Source organism: Schistocerca cancellata, chromosome 5, assembly GCF_023864275.1.
Source record: "Schistocerca cancellata isolate TAMUIC-IGC-003103 chromosome 5, iqSchCanc2.1, whole genome shotgun sequence".
Classification (NCBI taxonomy): Eukaryota; Metazoa; Arthropoda; class Insecta; order Orthoptera; family Acrididae; genus Schistocerca; species Schistocerca cancellata.
Genome location: NC_064630.1, coordinates 514,609,223 through 514,630,450, shown reverse-complemented (window position 1 = coordinate 514,630,450; position 21,228 = coordinate 514,609,223). Strand labels below are relative to the sequence as shown.

The window sequence follows — 21,228 nt, the reverse complement described above, 5'->3', positions numbered from 1 at the left end:
GGTAAAGCAGATGACAGACTGAGATTCATTGGAAGAATCCTAAGCAAATGCAGTCCAAAAACAAAGTAAGTAGGTTACAGTACACGTGTTCGCCCACTGCTTGGATACTGCTCACTTGTGTGGGATCTATACCAGATAGGGTTGATAGAAGAGATAGAGAAGATCCAACAGAGAGCAGTGCGCTTCATTACAGGATCATTTAGTAATCACAAAACATTATGGAGATGATAGATAAACTCCAGTGGAAGACTCTGCAAGAGTGACACTCTGTTGTACGCGCTTTTGTTGAAGTTTCGAGAACATACCTTCACCGAGGAGTCAAGCAGTATATTGCTCCCTCCTATGTATATCTTGCGAAGAGACCATGAGGATAAAATCAGGGAGATTAGAGCCCACACAGAGGCATACTGACAATATTTATTTCCACGAACTATACAAGACTGGAACAGAGGGGAGAACCAATAGAGGTACTCAAGGTACCCTCTGCCACACAACGTCAGGTGGCTTGCAGAGTATGGATGTAGATGTAGATATAGAGATAATGCAATCTATCAAGATTTGCCAGCAATACAAAAAAACATTAATATGGTTAACAAGATCAAAAAGTTTCTGATGCTTGGCAGTAGGCATGATAAGGATATGTCAGAGTTGTCAAAGGATTCTCTAGTTATGGACTATCAAGTAACTAGTTATCTTTAAGCACAATATGTTGGCTCCTTGAGCAAAACTTTGTTTTTATCTAGACCATATAATAATAGTATTGTACTGTGAATAACTTAAACTACAAGCACAGTTTCAAAATTGTAGGTCTAAGATCTTTTAAATATTGCAGGTGAAACATATGTTCAAGTGTCGAGAATTTCTATCATTTCTGAATGAAATTGTATGAAGAAGATGTCAATATGAAGCTTAGATTATTGCTATGGTAAGTGTTCCAATCACACATGTACAGCCTGTCTTTAAAACTCAGCACAAAAAATGTTACTTCCACTGTTAGACCATAAAATCTTTGCATACAAACAGGACAACTTTGGTCCAACCTCTGTGTTTTTGAATATTCAAAGCAAACTTGTTTTGGGATAGAAGAAATAGAAAGCAGCAAATTGACAGTATAACTGATTCATGAAAAGCTGTCAGATGTCAACTGGTAATGTTAGCCAGCTGAGTCTGCACAAAATAAATGTAAAAAGAAGTATTTCTGACTCCTTTTCAAGAAATAGTGAAACTAAATTAAACATCTACTGTTTTACTTTGCCTTAACAAATAAGAGGTATTGAATGGATGCCTTTAGAAAGCAATAAATAATTTCTCTTTGTAGCAGGATTATATTACTTTTAAAAGTGTGGCAATTTAATTTACAACACTCTTAAGCCACAGTCCTGTGTGTAGCTAAAGTAGAATAAAAACATAGCTCTTCACAATTATGAATATGAAACATTCTAAAAATTTAGTGAACAGTTAATAATAATCCTTAAATATGAATATGAATAACATCAATATTATTGTATATGGAATTTTTAACACTGACTTTCTGTCAAATAATAATAGCCAAAAGCTGTTAGAATAATTAATTACTGTTTAACTTATTTCTCAAGATCCTATTTTCCCCACACACACCCACACGCACCTCCAAAAAATATGATGGCCTGAAAAAGACTACTACTAACAATTTGTTCATGAACTACATATATACTGAGGAAACCCTGGTGCTTTGAGTAAAATGAGGAATGCAGACATTTCTGTGTGGATACTAATAAAATAATAATAAAATAATATTATATAAATAATATAATAAGGAATATTAATTTTTTGTAGGGGAGGAGGAAATCATGATGAGTGGGCACAAGTATATAGCAGTGTGATGGAGTGTGAGTTAGAGGAGAAGGTGAGGAGCGAGAAGTGAAATGAAACTGTTAGTGGGGGGGTTTGTGGGAGAGAGGGAGGGGGTGAAGAATGGAAAAGGCTATTTTCTTTTTCATGTAATTTCATCAATTATTCTATATAGAGCCTAGTTTCCAACAGTTCTTCTCTACTCTTACACAGAGTATAAATACACAGAAACATAATTAAATAGAATTACACACATACAATAATCTAATTAGAAAAAAATGTTATATGTCAAAGACAAAGTAGTAGAAAGGTTATGTTGGCAACACTAAAAATACAAACCACAACACATAACTAAAGTACAAAAACAAACAGAATATAGTGGTGTGCATAAAAGTGTGTTGTGAAAACCATAAGAAATGCATAGTGCTGCAGAACATCTAAAAATTAGACAAAGGTTATCAGTGTCTAATGCAGAAAAAACAACGATGTGCTAGCAGGTGGCATTTCCCGATGTAAGCAATACATCAACCGAAAATCACCATAAGTACAAATCAATTTATTCTTAAAGAACCGTTTTTCAATCTAAAAGCAAATCAAAATGTAAATAACTTAATTACAGACCACTGATGATGTTTTACCTAACTGCAGCGAATTGCGTCTGGTGAAGAAAATCACGCAGCATTTTTGTAGTTGCAACGACAGAACAAAAATAACCTCAAGAATTAATTTGTTTAACTTTGGTGGCTACAACTGGGCATGTGGCATCAGAACAGCAGCATAATTCAGCACAAAGCTATCATAGGAAAAGCTGTCATTCCCAAACTTTGGTATGAGCACTAACATGCAGTACAGTTTATTGATGTTATCATTATACATAATTCTTTTGCTTGCATATACACCACTGGCCATTAAAATTGCTACAACATGAAGATGACATCCTACAGATGTGAATTTTAACTGACAGGAAGAAGATACTGTGATATGCAAATGATTAGCTTTTCAGAGCACTCACACAAGGTTGGCGCCGGTGGTGACACCTACAACGTGCTGACATGAGGAAAGTTTCAAACCGATTTCTCATACACAAACAGCAGTTGACTGGCGTTAACTCATGAAATGTTGTTGTGATGCCTCATGTAAGGAGGAGAAATGTGTACCATCACGTTTTCGACTTTGATAAAGGTCGGATTGTAGCCTATCGCGATTGTGGTTTATCGTATCGCGACATTGCTGCTCGCGTTGGTCGAGATCCAATGACTGTTAGCAGAATATGGAATCGATGGGTTCAGGAGGGCAATACGGAATGCTGTGCTGGATGCCAATGGCCTCATATCACTAGCAGTCGAGATGACAGGCATCTTATCTGCATGGCTGTAACAGATCGTGCAGCCACGTCTCGATCCCTGAGTCAACAGATGGGGATGTTTGCAAGACAACAACCATCTGCACAAACAGTTCGATGACATTTGCAGCAGCTTGGACTATCAGCTTGGAGACCATGGCTGCAGTTACCCTTGACGCTGCATCACACACAGGAGCGCCTGCTATGGTGTACTCAAAGACGAACCTGGGTGCATGAATGGCAAAACGTCATTTTTTCGGATGAATCCAGGTTCTGTTTACACCATCATGATGGTCGCATCCATGTTTGGCGACATCGCTCTGAACACACATTGGAAGAGTGTATTCATCGTCGCCATACTGGCATATCACCCGGCGTGATGGTATGGGGTGTCATTGGTCACACATCTCGGTCACCTCTTGTTCACATTGACGGGACTTTGAACAATGGACGTTACATATCAGATGTGTTACGACCCGTGGCTCTCCCCTTCATTCGATCCCTGCGAAACCCTACATTTCAGCAGGATAATGCACAACCGCATGTTGCAGGCTTTTCTGAATAAAGAAAATGTTCGACTGCTGCCCTGGCCATAACATTCTCCAGACCTCTCACCAATTGAAATCGTCTGGTCAATGGTGGCCGAACAACTGGCTCGTCACAATATACCAGTCACTACTCTTGATGAACTGTGGTATCGTGTTGAAACTGCATGGGCAGCTGTACCTGTACACTCCATCCAAGTTCTGTTTGACTCAATGCCCAGGCATATCAAGGCCGTTATTATGGCCAGAGGTGATTATTCTGGGTACTGATTTCTCAGGACCTATGCATCCAAACTGCGTGAAAATGTAATCACATGTCAGTTCTAGTATAACACATTTGTCCAATGAATACCCGTTTATCATCTGCATTTCTTCTTGGTGTAGCAATTTTAATGGTCAGTAGTGTAGTTTTAGTGATAGAGAGCATCTCATTTGCCTCCAATTGAAGCTGTACTCCATGGTGATCAGAGATGGCTAGTTTTACAACAGATGTACTGTAGGAAAGATGGATCATGTTCATTATCATGTTATCCATAACTGTTTTCCCGTTGCCAAATTTCTCTAGTTGGCTCAAGGATAAGTGGGGTCAGAGTGAATTCATTGAGTAGGAGGTCTAGGTTTTTGGAGTTGGTGCCATTGGTTAATAAGTCTATATTTACCTCCTTTTCATTATAGTATTTAGAAAGCCATTTAAGCCAGAAAATGTACTGTATATACAGCATGATTATAATTAAAGTTAAACTTTCAAACAGCTGTAGAAATAGCACTACTAGTCAGAATGGCATCAAATTGCAACAGAATATTATTGGGAAATGGGGAAAATGAATGGCAGACGAAAAATAGATAGTTACAAAATGTTGCATTAGATGGCGCTCTAGCATCATAATTTTATAGTGGTTGACTACAAATGACAAATGAATCATACAAAAATGCCTAAGGTGTACATTTGACATTAAACAAACTGTGCTACTCAGTGTGCATGGGTGTACAGGTGTGATACGGTTAGTAACCTAAGCCCATCCACCAAGGCAATGTCATTCCACACCGGATGGGAAAAATCAATTTTTAATTGTCCTGAGGCCAAAAACCACATAAAAAGCATCACTCGCATCAGTTTTTAATTGTCCTGAGGCCAAAAACTGCATAAAAAACATCAATCAAAATCAAATTCTATTATTAATTTCTATGTGACTGGCAAAAACATGTTCAATATACTGTCTATCATTTTATGCAACTGGTTGAAATCGAGAAACAGCATGTTCCACAACTGATCGAAGTGTTTCCATGGTCACCTTCAGAATGTGTTGCGCAATGCATGCCTTCAATGGATCTAAGTTTGCCATTGGAACCCTGAACACAACATCTTTCAGATAGCCCCACAGTCAGAAGTCACATGGATTAAGATCAGGTGATCGGGACGATCAGGCTGAGATTCTAGCATTTCCAAAATGGCGCTTCAGCAGCTGCTTAACTGGATTTTCATTGTGTGGAGGTGCGTCATTTTGCATAAAAATGATCCCAGCCACGCATCCATGCTGTTGGAGAGCTGGAATGACATGGTTGCACAAAAGGCACTCATAGCGCTTACCAGTGACAGTACGGGTAACAGGACTGGAAGCACCTGCCTCTTGGGCCAGTGATAATTGACACCATAAATCTACACCACACAGTGACTTTTCCAGGATGAAGTGGTTCTGGTTTATTTGTGTGTGGATTTTCCATTGCCCATATTCGACAGTTCTGTATATTGACATATCCGGTCAGATGGAAGTGGGCTCCATCTGTCCACAAAATCTTCCACAGCCAATCATTGTCCACTTCCATGTGACCACAAAATTCTAAAGCAGAGGCCTCTCTTGCTGGCAGGTCAACAGGAAGCAACTCATGCACATAGGTAATTTTGAATGGGTAGCAAAGAAGGATGTTTCGTAGGATTTTATACACCGTGCTCACAGGTATGTTCAATGTTCGGGTAATTCTCCATGCACTACACATTTGCACACCACCACTCATCTCCTCCTGCAATGCTGTGGGCACTGCTTCCACTGACATCGAATCAATTTGTTTCCTCCCCCTACCAGGTTGCACATAAAAAAAAAAAAACATCGTTTTGAATTTCCGAATCATTTTCTTCAAATCCACGGCAGTCATTGGAGCAATGCCTTTTTCAAAACCCTTCAGTGCCCAGAACTTCTGCAGAATGACATGTGCACAGTCATCATTCTTGTAATACAGCTTTACAAGCAGAGCGTGATACTTCAATGGGTCGTGCGCATGACAGGTGTTTTCATTTACAAATTCTGACACGTGCCACACCATCTATTCATCAATTTTCACACTATTTTTTTCCTTCTGCCATACATTTTCGCTCTTCTCCAATAATATTCCATTGCAATTTGACATCATTTGGACCAGTGGTGTTATTACTACAGCATTTTGAAAGTTTAACTTTAATTATAATCACCCTGTGTATATCAGCAAGCCAAATAGATTTTTGAAAAATGCATCCATACATGCCCCGGGTTGCTTATACACCCCAAAAATTTCTGTATTTTCTCTATCCCATTTTAGATTTATTGCAGCAAATTCTGTGGTTTTTTCTATACAGAACACACGTCAATAACACTGAAACTACTTGCTTTAACAGTGAAGGTGGCTATGTCAACCCCAGTCTTGTTTTTCCTACTAAGGAAAGAACAAAATTTCATGGAGAGTTAATAACTAATGCTAAAGAGTACCAATGCTCAGTTATGACTAAAATATCAGGTTTATCAAGACATGTAATAATATCCAGATCATTGTCCTTGTTTCTACGACTACCAAAATTCTGGTGTATGACATTAAGTCTGAGTTTCTCCTGCTGGATTATATAGGTTGATTTAGGGGCTACCAAATTGGCCAGTAGGCTTTACAAGTTTCCCAGGCTTGCCTGCTGTGACTGTTTGAGTGGCAGATTCTGATTTGATGGGTTGTGTCATTCCATGGCAATGCACTTATTTACGCTGCTTTGTGGAGAATTTCATCTAATTTCCTTGACAATTAATTTACTGACAATCTTTTTGCCTCTTTTATTCATGTGGAAACTATGAGTCATGAGTATGTCTCATTCTAGATTGCTGACATTTACCAGGACACATTGTGAAATTTATTACATACTGTTTAATGCCTCTCATTGGTCTTGTGCACTTCCAAGCTCACTATAGGTTGTTCCATTAGATCCTGTCTCTGTGGAATATTAGTGATAATTACTTGCAATTGTTAATCACTTTCATGTGCCTGAGAGTGACATTTGCTTGATTTTTGCTACGTCATTTGTACCTCCCGTGATTACAACACAATCATTTAATGAAAAAGATTCACTATCTTGCGCACACGCATTCATCACAGCATAAAGAGGTGCTCCAGGTTGAATGTGAGCACATCTGTAAAATTGTCCTGGATACTCGTGACGTTTTGCACTATTCCATGACTGTGACTGTATCTATACAGTAGGATCCATCCCTTCTTGTGTTTCTGATTCACCTAGCTTCTTCTAATGCTCTCTTGGATCATTTTGTTCCACAAACTTTCATGGATTCACTGTTGTTATCTTGGATAATTTGTTTATGTTCACTTAGGTTAGCACATGAGGTTAGGACCTGTTTTTTGAACTTATTACTGGAAGTTTTTCTGCAGTTTGAATTGATGTGAAACAAACTGTTTTGACAGTTGCACTGGAATAATTAGCACAACAAATAGCTTTAGTTAACAGCAGTAACGTGAAAAGCACCTTTTTGCTGTAGAGATAAATAGATTGAAATTAAGGCTAGAAAGTAAAGAGTTAACAAGATGAAGCCAGCATAACTTCTAAGATTTAATCATGGAAGGAGAATCTCAGAACTGGCAAGAATTCTTTGGGTGAAGATTGGGGGGTAACTAGAGTTTTCAAACCAGAAGTAAAGTTCAGTTATGTCACCTGTCATTTTGGGTCATTGGGGAAAAAAACTTGGCACAGCAGATCATTCAAAAACAGTTGGGGTCGTAGACAACAGTTTGAACTGCAATATCAATAATACATACGAGGATGACAGCAAACACACTACTGAGAATATTACATGGCAGTTTGGAGAACCAATCAGGAGATAAAAATGCTCACACATCAATGTGACTACTGAATCACCTCTCACTTGCTCACATCACATATGGCATGGTCTACATCTTATTGGTCCTAGTAAGAGATCATCTATACAGATAATGGCACGATCCAGTTTGATCAAAGCATTACCAATCCCATATCAGGGATTTCTTTTTGATGGTCAATTTTTTTGGAAGTTAAAGATTCATAAAACAAATAATTTAAGCTCAAAGAGCTATTAGCAAAGAAAAACAATATCTTTGGATAAAACCATGGATCAAAAGGAACATTCATTTAGTATGTTCCATTAAAACATATGAGACCCTATAAATATAAATAAAAAACTTCTAACACAAATAAATAATAACAAAAGGGTCAATGGATACTAAAGGAAGCATCATAGTCATCACAGGTTAATTTGGAATCACTGAAAGTGAAGATGTACTACAACATCTAGATGAATACAAGATAGTGTGAGTAATATCATAATAGTGTGGAGCAAACAGAAAAAAAGGTGGAATGGCTATAAACCCAAAAATAAGAGAAACCTCAGGTTAATAAATATTTCACTGAAGAACTCTTTGAATGCTTTGTCATAACTGTAGGGCTAGTGAAAGGGTGCAAAAGTGCAGAAGTTTTAAGACTCAAAAACATGAAGCGTGTGCGAATTTATCACACTAAAATTTCTGCTCCCTTGATGATGTATATTAATGACTAAATGTGTAAAGTTATAGCAATATTTCTGGTATTGATTCATCTTATATGATGTTGTTCTAAGAACTCATGTTTAACTTTTGTATTACAGATATTTGTCTCTGTTTGGTTTCATGCACATTCTGTTTGAAGTATCCATGGGGCTAAAGGCAGCATTGGGACATAGCAGCTGATGTTGCAATGTCAAAGTAAGTGCAGAAAGACCTCATGCCAACCCCAGCTCCAAGGAATAGATAGAAGATTTCTCAAATCTGAACAAACAATACTGTTGAAGAGAACATTGAACTTTGATGTATATTTGAAAGAGTATTTTGTCTGAAGTCTCAGGATAGAGTTCTCTCATGAGATTATCACAAAAGGTATTGTACATTTCATGACTTCATCTGTTAAAAAAATAACTTGTTAATGAGAACACCAGTCTACTGATTTAAGCAGAACAGGTAAATAGCTGCTTTGCACATCAATGGTTCTAGAACTGTACAGGAGTGCAGCACTATTTTAACGGTCACAGTTGAATGCAGTATCACTAACACAAATTGATGTGTCATCCCCTCACAAGGACCAAACAAACAACCAAATGGGAATACTGTGAGTTTCATGAAATATTTAGGGAGACTTAACTGGAGATTATTTGTAGAGACTCTCATGTAAATTTTCTGATTCAGGTTACTTTCTACAGTGAAGTTCAAAACAAAGACTGAAGATCATAGTTCAGCAATCGCTGGCAGCTTGCTTTTAGACTATTTTTGATGAAAAAGAAATACTACATGGTTTATCTGACCTTTACATTCCAATGTTAGCAGTGAAACATACAGATTGACTAGGTTCAGATCACAAAAAATTAATATTAAATCATAACCAGTGACTCATACACATTGTTTAGAGATAGGAACAATTGAAATACACTTAGAAACCATATGACACAGATAAAAAATTTAACTCTTCATAACCATATTCCTGCAGCACTTTAGGTGATATTTTTCACCACAGCAAATAAGGGAAAAAATGTACTTGGCATAACAGATTAAACACCACAACAATAAATGCAAAGACCATCTGGAGCGTTATGTAACAAGAAACAGATGAAAATGATGTGTTGAAAGTAATTATGTTTTCACACAACTGCTGTATCACGCTTGATGATACATTTACAATCAGTTGGCAACTGAACTCAATAATAATTAACAATGTAGGAAAAGACAGACTGCTACTTTCTGTAAAGAAGACATGTTAAGTTACAGACAGGAACAATTAAAAGACACTTATATAAAGCTTTCAGCCACAGTCTTCATCAGTAAAAGAGAGACACACACCATTCATACACACAATCAAGTACACCGCATGGCGCTAACTCCAGCATCTTGGCCCCTCAGGCATCTCTGGTCCAAAATGCTGGAATTGGTGGTCATGTGTGCATGAGGTGTGCTTGCTTCTGTGTATGAATGGTGTGTGTGTGTGTGTGTGTGTGTGTGTGTGTGTGTGTGTGTGTGTGTGTGTGTATGTGTGTGTGTCTATTTTACTGATGAAGGCTGTGGCCAAAAGCTTTACATTAGTGTCTTTTAATTGGGCCTGTCTGCAACTTAACATGTCTTCTTTACGGTAAGTAGCAATCTGTCTTCCTACATTACTGATATATCTACTTCAAGTTTCCATTGTTTAAGCTCAACAATTACTTCACCAGACACGGCATCTACAGTACTAAAAACCAGACAGATGCAAATGCATTATATTTCCTGTTTATAATACAAACAGTCATTAGTTTGAAAAATATGCATTGGGGGGGGATAGATAACATTAAGTAGTCATAGCCTCAGTGAGGAACTGCACTAATGGTTCCAAAAAAATCTCTGTCCATATCAAACCTACTGATCACCAGCATTCCCTCCATTTGGACAGGTTTCATCAACTGCATTTCAAAGAATCCCTTCCATACAAGCATGTCACCTGCAGATGCTGCAACTGCAGTATTAAGAAATTCCTCAAGCAGTATACTGAAAGACATGCCAATACACCAGCAGAACAAACTGCTGTTTGCCTATGCCCATAAAGATCATCTCCTATATCCTACATACTTGAATAATTTACATTTCCTGAACACCTACAAAAGATAGTTCCCCAGTTCCTATTAAATACCACCCAAGAATGAAATACTTAAATTGTGTTCTCTGCCATAAAGACTAGGGTCAAGAAATACCCTCACTATAATTCATCACATCCATCTCAAAGTAGCATTCCACCATGAGTGCATCAAAGTAGTATCCTTGACTTGCCCATGTACAATCTTGAACTCCACATTCAAGCCACATTGGTCATATTCCTATCAAAGATCTAGGTGCAAGACCTGTCCTGTACATTCACCTATAATTTCCTCCAGCCTAATCACTGTCATTACTTATACATCAAACAATACATCTACATCTATACTCTGCAAAACCACCATGAAGTACATGGCACAGGGAACATCCCATTGTACAAGTTACTAGGTATCTTCCCATTCCAATCACAAATGGAGTGTGGGAAGAACGATTGTTTGAATGATTCTGTGTGTCCAGTAACTGTCTAATCTTATCCTCATGATACCTATGTGAGCAATATGTAAGGGGTCGTGACATATTACTTGAGCTATCATTTAAAGCCTGGTTTTGAAACTTTGTTAATAGACTTTCTTGGTATAGTTTACATCTATCTTCAAGAGTATTCCAGTTGAGTTCCTTCAGTATCTCTGAGAGACTCCCATGGATTGAACTAACCTGTGGTCATTCATGCTGCCAATCTCTGTATACATTCAATATCCCCTGTTAATCCTGTTTACTTTGGGTTCCACACAATTGAGCAGTATTCTAGAGCCAGTCACACAACTGATTTGTAAGCAATCTCCTTTGTAGACTGATTGCACTTCCCCAGTATCCTAACAGTAAACCAAAGTCTAACACCTGCTTTACCCGTGACTATATGAGCATTCTATTTCATATCCCTTCAAAGTATTACACACAGGTTTTTGTGAAGTGCACAATTTTACATCAAGTTCTGACTGAATATTTATGCAGCTTCTTCCAGACAGTCTTTCATTATAGATAAAAAAAAAGTCTGAGGTTACTATTAATATTGTCTGCAAGGCCATTAATTTACAATATGAACAGCAAGGGTCTTTTGGGCACACCTGAAGTTACTTCTACATCTGACAAATGACTCTTCATCCATGATAACATGCTGCCTCCTCCCTACCAAAACAACATCAATCCAGTAACAAATTTCACTTGATACCCCATATGATCATACTTTTTATAATAAGCAAAGGTGTGGTACTGCAAATACACCCTGAATGGCCATTTGTGGACTGTGGTCAAAAGCCAATCATACCATCCAGCTGCACAGCATGGTGCACAATGCAATGTGTTTGACTTCAATGAAGCAGCCTCATAATCCCTGTCTCTGTATTTCACCCAGCATCACCAGTTTTGAATGTGCAAGTGAGAACTCAGACTGCAACATACTCCATGCCAATGTCTCCCTGCTATCAATGTCCACAAGCCTCTACTCCATGTGTACAACATGCTATTTATTTTTAGGACTAGATCATTCACAAAGGCACAGCAAGGATGTCACAGCATAAATTACAGATTTAGATATGGAAATAGCCAAATTATACCAGCACCTGGGATGCTGTAATGTACCTGCACTGTTAGCTGTACTGGAAACATTTCCTCAGAAGAAGACAGCAGATGATCTTGTTTAGAGGTCATCTTAGTAAAGCTAACCTGTCACAACAATGGGTAGAATTACTGAGAAAAAGATAACCAAATCCGCATTCAAGTACAGGCAGACATATAAGGGCTGCATTACAAACCAAAGTGCAAAGCAAGTCAAAATTGGAAGTAACACAAGACAAAATGTCAGTGAATCATAAAACCAATTTCCGGAGGCCAATCATTTTTCTCCACTTGAAGTCACTCATTTGTTGGTATTGCATCATCTGACTGCACTAAGACGGACTGACACTTGCTTTCAAATTTCCACATTATTGCATGGCTTTTCACAACATAAACTTGGAGTAGGTCTGACCTCCCTGTCTCAGTCCCACAAGAGAAACTACCACTCTGCTGACAGCCTTATTTCTGTTGCAATCATAATTTTCTGGAATACTGTTCCAAGCATACTCGAAGTTTGCATCCTTCTGAGGTATTCTACTTGAGAGAGATTTCTCACAAACTTCAATGAAATGTCATACATAATTGAAGGAGTAAAGGTAAGCATCCAAAAAATAGTTGAGCCTCAAGTATAAAGTGAATGGTTACCTTTGTTCCTTCCATTATTTGTATTTCATGCAGGACTATTCATTGTCAATATGTACTTATCTATTTATCCAGCATTTCTGGATCATGTGTTGGCCTCACAATCTGCCTTCAGTGACTGTGCTCTTGAGCTGTTTCAGTACCCTGTTTAACTCCCAGCTGCCATAAGTCTTTCATGGCTTCGTCCATCCACGGCTTCCTGAGTCTACCAAGTGCAAGTTTTCCTATAAGTCTTCCCACTAGCACTACTTTGGCTCTATGATGTTTAGCTATGTGAGCTACATATCCTAGCCACCAACGTCTTCTAGCTTTAATTTTCTGCACAATGGTTGGTTGCCACATCATTTCATAAAGTTCCTTGCCCTTCCTTTCTCTCCAGCTCTCTGCCTCTTACAATGAACCTAAAATCTTTCCCAAGATTTTACATTCAAAAGCAGTTTTTCATCATCCATCTCTGTCATACTCAAGGTTTCTGCTCCATATTAACACTGCTGGAATTATTATAGCTTTATTCCTTGTGTTTGGTTTTGCTGGAGAGGGTGAAGGATATTGTTATCGGTTGCACAGTGAAGGACATTCTGAATGAAATAATTATTTACTCTTTTATTTCCAGTTTCAAATTATTGTGGCTGTTAACCCAAGAACCCATGTACTGAAAGTTTTCTACTTTGGGCAAACACAGATTTCCAACTTACGATGAGATCCTCTGTAATGCATTTCTAACCAGTATCATGACTTCTGTCTTCTCATTATTGATACTTAGGCCAACTTTGCTGCATTTTGTGTTAGATCTCCCACTGTCTCAGCTTCCAAATCCAGTAGAACTGGAAGTCATCAGTATAGCCCAACAGGTTCATCCTTCCATTCATCAACAGATAAGGAACAACCTCAAATACAGGGTGATTATCATTAAAGTGAAACTTTCAAACTGCGTAGAAATAACACCACTGGTCAGAATGATGTCAGATTGCAATGGAATATTATTGGAGAAAGGGGGAAAGTTATGGCAGAAGAGTCTATCAGTATGTTGGGTTTCACTAGGCATGGCCTGCACCTCAAGAGGTATGGGAAGAGGAGGCTGGCAAAGCTTATAGGTGACAGTGGTGATGGTGGGATCACTCATGGAAAAATTCCTGTAGTCATTGGTGTTAGAGCTGCACCTTTTTTAGATTGAAGTTAGCTGATAGGTATACCTGCTTAAAGAAAGTCCCTCTAACTAAAGGACCACCATTAGAGGATGTCACGTTTCCAAGTAGAGAAAGAATTAGCACATTTCATCAAAATATGAGAGGTATTAGAGGTAAAGGTAGTAAACTGCTTATAGATGTTGACTCTGAAATTATTGGCATATCAGAGCACCATTTAAATAATCTGACAATTCAGAGGCTTCCTTTACCAGGATACAGATTAGCTGGCTGTTTTCAAGGAGTTCCTTGCAGAGTGAGGGAGTGGCCATGTATGTAAAAAACCGTATTCCATTTGAGTCCATAGATGTATCATGGCACTGCACTGAACAGATAGCTGAATGTTGTGCAGGGGCAATTCGATTTAGTGGAATTTTTGTTATTCATAGGCCCCCTATCTCTGACTTCAGAGTATTTCTGTGCAAGCTAGAGAGGGTTCTTGATTCACTTTATAGGAAGTATCAGAAATAAATTATATGAGGTGACTTCAATATTAATTTTGTATATGATGGTGCAAGAAAAAGGATGTTGGTAGATTTCCTTCATTCATATGATCTGATGCAGACTGTGTTTTTTCCAACTAGGGTGCAGGGGAACAGTAGTACAGCCATAGACAATATTTTTATTCATTTTTCATTACTAGACAGGCATTCTGTTAGTAAAAGGGTAATGGCCTCTCAGATAATGATGCACAAATTTTAACACTAAAAGGCTTTTGTACACAAACACACATAATTACAAACTATGTAGGAAAGTTAACCCAACGGCAATAGATAGTTTTTTAAACCTCGTTAAGGAACAAGAGTGGCAGGATGTTCATAGTGCCAATAACATAGATGATAAATATAATGCTTTCTTAACATAGCCAGCCAGGGTGGCCGAGTGGTTCTAGGCGCTACAGTCTGGAACCGCACGACCGCTATGGTCGCAGGTTCGAATCCTGCCTCGGGCATGGATGTGTGTGATGTCCTTAGGTTAGTTAAGTTTAAGTAGTTCAAAGTTCTAGGGAACTGATGACCTCAGAAGTTAAGTCCTGTAGTGCTCAGAGCCATTTGAACCATTTGAACCTTAACATATTTCTCATGCTGCTTTCCATTAGAATGTTCTAAATGGGGTACTAGCAGTAAAAGGCACCCTGGGTGGCTGGCTTGTGGGATAAGGATATCAAGTAGAACAAAGTGGGAATTATATCAAAGTGTTAGAAGTTGTCACAATGAAGCTACAGTAGCCCATTACAAACAGTACTATAAGGTGCTTAAAACTGTTATTGGGAAGGCAAAGAGTATGTGGTATGCAAATAGAATAGCTAATTCATGAGATAAAATTAAAACCATGTGGTCAGTTGCGAAGGAAGTGTCTGGTCAGCAGCATAAGGTCGGTGGTATAAAGTCAGTTTGTAGTAAAAATATTTCTCTTACTGATAAATCAAATATATGTACAGTATTTAACAATCATTTTTTGAGCATTGCTGGTGAATTACATAAAACGTTAGTTTCTACAGGGAATCATATAACTCTCATGGCAAATGCCTTTCCGAGATTGATGTCTGAAATACTCCTCTGTGATACAGAAGGGGAAGATTGAGTCAATGATTAAATCACTAAAATCTAAGGACTCTCATGGAAATGATGGAGTGCCTAGCAGAATATTAAAGTACTGAGCTGCATGCACATGTTAGCCCTGTATTTAGCCATATTTGTAATTTTTCCTTTAGAAATGGTCAGTTTCCTGAAAGTCTGAAGTGCTCAGTAGTAACGCTGCTTTATAAAAAGGGAGAAAGGGATAATGTAAACAATTTTAGAGCTATTTCTATGCCATCAGTGTTTGCTGAAGTTATTGACAAGGCTGTGCATGTAAGGATAATTGATCATTTTATATCACACAATTTGCTATCAAATGTACAGTTCGGCTTTAGAAGTCGTTTAACAACTGAAAATGTTATATTCTCTTTTCTCTGTGAGATACTGAATGGGCTAAACAAAAGGTTTCAAATGTTAGGCATATTTTTTGATATAACTAAGGCATTTGACTGTGCGGATCACAAAATATTGCTCCAGAAGTTGGACCATTATGGAATACGGGGAATGGCTCACAATTGGTTCACCTCTTACTTTAGCAACAGACAGCAAAAGGTCATTATTCACAGTGTTGAGAATGGCTGTGATGTTGGGTCTGAGTGGGGTACAGTCAAATGGGGTGTGCTTCATGGATCAGTGATGGGGCCACTCCTGTTCCTTATTTATATAAATGACATGCCCTCTAGTATTACAGGTAACTCTAAAATATTTCTCTTTGCTGATGACACTAGCTTGGTACTAAAGGATGTTGTGTGCAACATTGTCTCAGTTTCAAAGAGTGCAGGTCATTATATAAGTTCATCGCTTGTAGAAAATAAAGGAATGCTAAATCACAGTAAGACTCAGTTATTACAGTTTTTAACATACAATTCAACAAAACCTGTCGTTTTAATTTCACAGAATGGGCATATGATTAGTGAAACTGAATATTTCAAATTTCTAGATGTTCAGATAGATAGTAAACTATCATGGAAACCCCATTTTCAGGATCTTGATCAAAGATTTAGTGCTACCATTTTTACTATTCAAACGGTATCTGAAGTAAATGATTGTTCGACATGAATATTAGTCTACTTTACTCATTTTCATTTGCTTATGTCATATGGTATTATATTTTGGGGTAACTGTTCCCATTCTAAAAGGATATTTTTTGGCTCAGAAATGGGCGGTTTGGGCAGTAAGTGGCAACAGAAATTAAACCTGCATTTGGATCAGACTTAATTAACTCTTGTGGAGAAAGGTGTGCAGTATACTGTTGCATCCATTTTCAATAAACTAGCACAAGAATTCAAAAATCTTAGCAGTAATAAACACGCTTGCAAATCGAAACTGAAGAGTTTCCTCATGGGTCGCTCCTTCTATTCTGCCAAGGAGTTTCTTGAAAAATTTAGCTGATTCTTGTTGTATTGTAGATTGTGTTTACTTAAACTTATGGCTTGACCTTTTTTGGGTTCATAAACATTTTATTTTTAGCTGTTGTTAGTTTTATGTTGTAATTTCATGTACTGATACGTTCAATGACCTTGGAGATTTGCTCCTTGATTTGGTCCTACTGAACTTCAGGTGTAAATAAATAAATAAAAACAAAAAATAAATAGTTACAAAATGTAGCAATAGATGGTGCTGTAAGCATCATAATTTAATAGTGGTCGACTACAAATGACAAAAAGATCATACAACAATGCCTAAGCCGTACATTTGACATCAAACAAACTGTGCTACTCAGTGTGCATGGGTGGTCCAGTGTGATATAGTTAGTTACCTAAGCCCATCCACCACAGCAAGGTCCATATCACATCGGATGGGAAAATTAGTTTTTAATTATCCTTAGGCCAAAAACCCCATAAAAACCATCACTCACATTGGTTTTTAATTGTCCTGAGGCCAAAAACCACATTAAAAGCATTAATCACATCTGTTTTTAATTGTCCTGAGGCCAAAAACCATATAAAAAGCATCGATCAAAATCAAATTGGATTATTAATTTCTGTGTGACTGGTGCAAAACATGTTCAATATGCTGTCCACCATTTTCTGCAAAAAGTTGAAATTGAGGAACAGAATTTTCCACAACTGATCAAAGTGTTTCCGGGGTCATGTTCGGAATGTGTTGCACATTGTGTGCCTTCAGTGCAGCTAAGTTTGCAATTGGAATGCTGAGCACAACATCTTTCAGATAGCCCCACAGCCAGAAGTCACACAGATTAAAATCAGGTAATTGGGACAGCCAGGCTGTAGGGAAATGGTGGCTGATAATTCTAACATTTCCAAAATGGTGCTTCAGAAGCTGTGTAACTAGATTTAAAATGTTTGGAGGTGCGCCATATTGCTTAAACATGATCCCATCCAAACATCCATGATCTTGGAGAGCTTGAATGACATGGTTGCACAAAAGACACCCATAGCCCTTACCAGTGATGGTACAGCGTAACAGGACCAGAAGCACCTGTCTCTTCGAAAAAATATGGTCCTGTGATAAATGACGCCATAAATCTGCACCACACAGTGACCTTTTCAGGATGAAGTGGTTCTAGTTGATTTGTGTTTGGATTTTCCGTTGCCCATATTTGACAATTCTGTGTACTGACATATCCTGTCAGATGGAAGTGGGGCTCTGTCTGTCCACAAAATCTTCCACAGCCAGTCATTGTCCACTTCCACGTGACCAAGAAATTCTAAAGCATAGGCCTCTCTTGCTGGCAGGTCAACAGGAAGCAACTTGTACACATGGGTAATTTTGAATGGATAGCAAAGAAGGACGTTTCGTAGGATTTTATGCACCGTGCTCATGGGTACGTTCAATGTTTGGACAATTCTCCATGCACTACACTTTTACACACTGCCTTTTGTCTCCTCCTGCACTGCTGTGGCCACTGCTTCCACTAATGTTCAATCAATTTGTTTCCTCCCTCTACCAGGTTGCACACCAAAAGAACCCTTCTTTTCAAATTTCCAAATCATTTTCTCCAGACGCTTGGCAGTCATTGGAACAACACCTTTTTTCAAACCCTTCAGTGTCTGGAACTTCTGCAAAGTGATGTGATGTGTGCACAGTCATCATTCTTTTAATACAGCTTTACAAGCAGAGCGCGATACTGCATTGAGACAGTCATGGTGAAAGTTGCAGACGCGAAAGGAGGAAAAGCTGTGCACCCGGCGCGTTTATACCAACTTTGGTCGGTCGTGTGCATGACATCTACATCTACATCTACATCTACATCCATACTCCGCAAGCCACCTGACGGTGTGTGGCAGAGGGTACCTTGTGTACCTCTACCGGTTCTCCCTTCTATTCCAGTCTCGTATTGTTCGTGGAAAGAAAGATTGTCGGTATGCCTCTGTGTGGGCTCTAATCTCTCTGATTTTATCCTCATGGTCTCTTTGTGAGATATACATAGGAGGGAGCAATATACTGCTTGACTCCTCGGTGAAGGTATGTTCTCGAAACTTTAACAAAAGCCTGTACTGAGTTGCTGAGCGTCTCTCTTGTAGAGTCTTCCACTGGAGTTATCTATCATCTCCGTAACACTTTCATGATTACTAAATGGTCCTGTAACGAAGTGCGCTGCTCTCGGTTGGATCTTCTCTATCTTTTCTATCAACCCTATCTGGTACGGATCCCACACCAGTGAGCAGTATTCAAGCAGTGGGAGAACAAGTGTACTGTAACCTACTTCCTTTGTTTTTGGACTGCATTTCCTTAGGATTCTTCCAATGAGTCTCAGTCTGGCATCTGTTTTACCGACGATCAACTTTATATGGTCATTCCATTTTAAATCACTCCTAATGCCTACTCCTAGATAATTTATGGAATTAACTGCTTCCAGCTGTTGACATGCTATATTGTAGCTACATGATAAAGGATCTTTCTTTCTATATATTTACAGCACATTACACTTTTCTACATTGAGATTCAATTGCCATTCGCTGCACCATGTGTCAATTAGTTGCAGATCCTCCTGCATTTCAGTACAATTTTTCATTGTTACAACCTCTCAATATACTACAGCATCATCCGCAAAAAGCCTCAGTGAACTTCCGATGTTATCCACAAGGTCATTTATATATATTGTGAATAGAAATGGTCCTATTAAACTCCCCAACGGCACACCTGAAATCACTCTTACTTCAGAAGACTTCTCTCCATTGAGAATGACATGCTGCATTCTGTTATTTCGGAACTCTTCAATCCAGTCACACAATTGGTCTGATAGTCCATATGCTCTTACTTTGTTCATTAAATGACTGTGGGAAACTGTACCAAATGCCTTGTGGAAGTCAAGAAACATGGCATCTACCTAGGAACCCATGTCTATGGACCCCTGAGTCTCATGGACAAATAGGGTGAGCTGGGTTTCACATGATCATCCTTTTCAAAACCCATGCTGATTCCTACAGAGTAGATTTCTAGCCTCCAGAAAAGTCATTATACTCGAACATAATACATGTTCCATAATTCTACAACTGATCAACGTTGGAGGTATAGGGCTATAGTTCTGCACATCTGTTTGATGTCCCTTCTTGAAAACAGGGATGACCTGTGCCTTTTCCAATCTTTTGGAACACTACACTCTTCTAGAGACCTACAGTACACCACTGCAAGAAGGGGGCAATTTCCTTCACATACTCTGTGTAAAATTGAACTGGTATCCCATCAGGACCAGCGGCCTTTCCTCTTTTGAGTGATTTTAATTGTTTTTCTATCCCTCTGTCATCTATTTTGATATCTACCTTGTTTTCATTTATGTATTCTGACACATACAGTGGCATCTATTGATCAATTTTCATGCTATTTCTTTTCCTTCTGCCATATGTTTTCCCCCTTCTCCGATAATATTCCTTTGCAATTTGAAGTCACACTGACCAGTGGTGTTATTTCCACACAGTGTTTTGAAAGTTTAATATTAATTATAATCACCCTGTGTATTTCTAGGAGGAGTCAAAGTAGAACCTGTTTCACATTTCAAGTACCTAGGAAGCATGATCTCAAAAGATAACACCATTAAGCAGAAATTACACACAGAACAACACAGAAAGCATCCTATTTTTACAGACAAATCAGAAATCTTATCTGGGATGATAAAATGCCAAGAGAAACAAAAGTGACTGTGTACCACACCTATTTCATACCAATCCTAACATATGGTTTAGAAACATGTACCCTACTAAACAAAGACCTCAGCATAATTCAGGCAACAGAAATGAGATTTATGACAACTATGAACCAAACAACTAGAATCGACAAAATCAGGAATGAGGTGAATAGAAAGGTAGCTGGTGTTGAGGTTCCTGTTACCAGTGTCATAAAGAAATGCAAGCTTCAGTGGTATGGGCAAATAATGAGATGAACATTCGAACACTTGGCAAAAGGTATTTCAACCTGAACCTTGCACAAAGTAGACCATGGAGAAGACCAAGAAAATGCTGGATAGAGACTGTAAGATCAGATGTGGAGGAGAAAGGACACAAATGGGAAGCTATCCTGGTACAGAAAATATATGAAGACAGAAGGAGATGGCGAGCACTCCAGGAAACTGGAGTTGGAAAATGATGATGATCATTACTGTCCTTTTATCAGATGCCTTTCTTGAACACAATGTTAAATAATATTAGTAAGATAGCATCACCTTG

The 21,228-nt window shown here is 38.4% G+C and overlaps 1 protein-coding gene across 7 annotated transcripts in view; it reads right to left on the bottom strand.

Annotated features, from left to right (window-relative positions):
• The window catches only part of LOC126188253 (alpha-L-iduronidase), a 252,380-nt gene that overhangs the window by 189,685 nt on the left and 41,467 nt on the right, over nt 1-21,228 (bottom strand). The gene's annotated exons all lie outside the window — the stretch shown is intronic.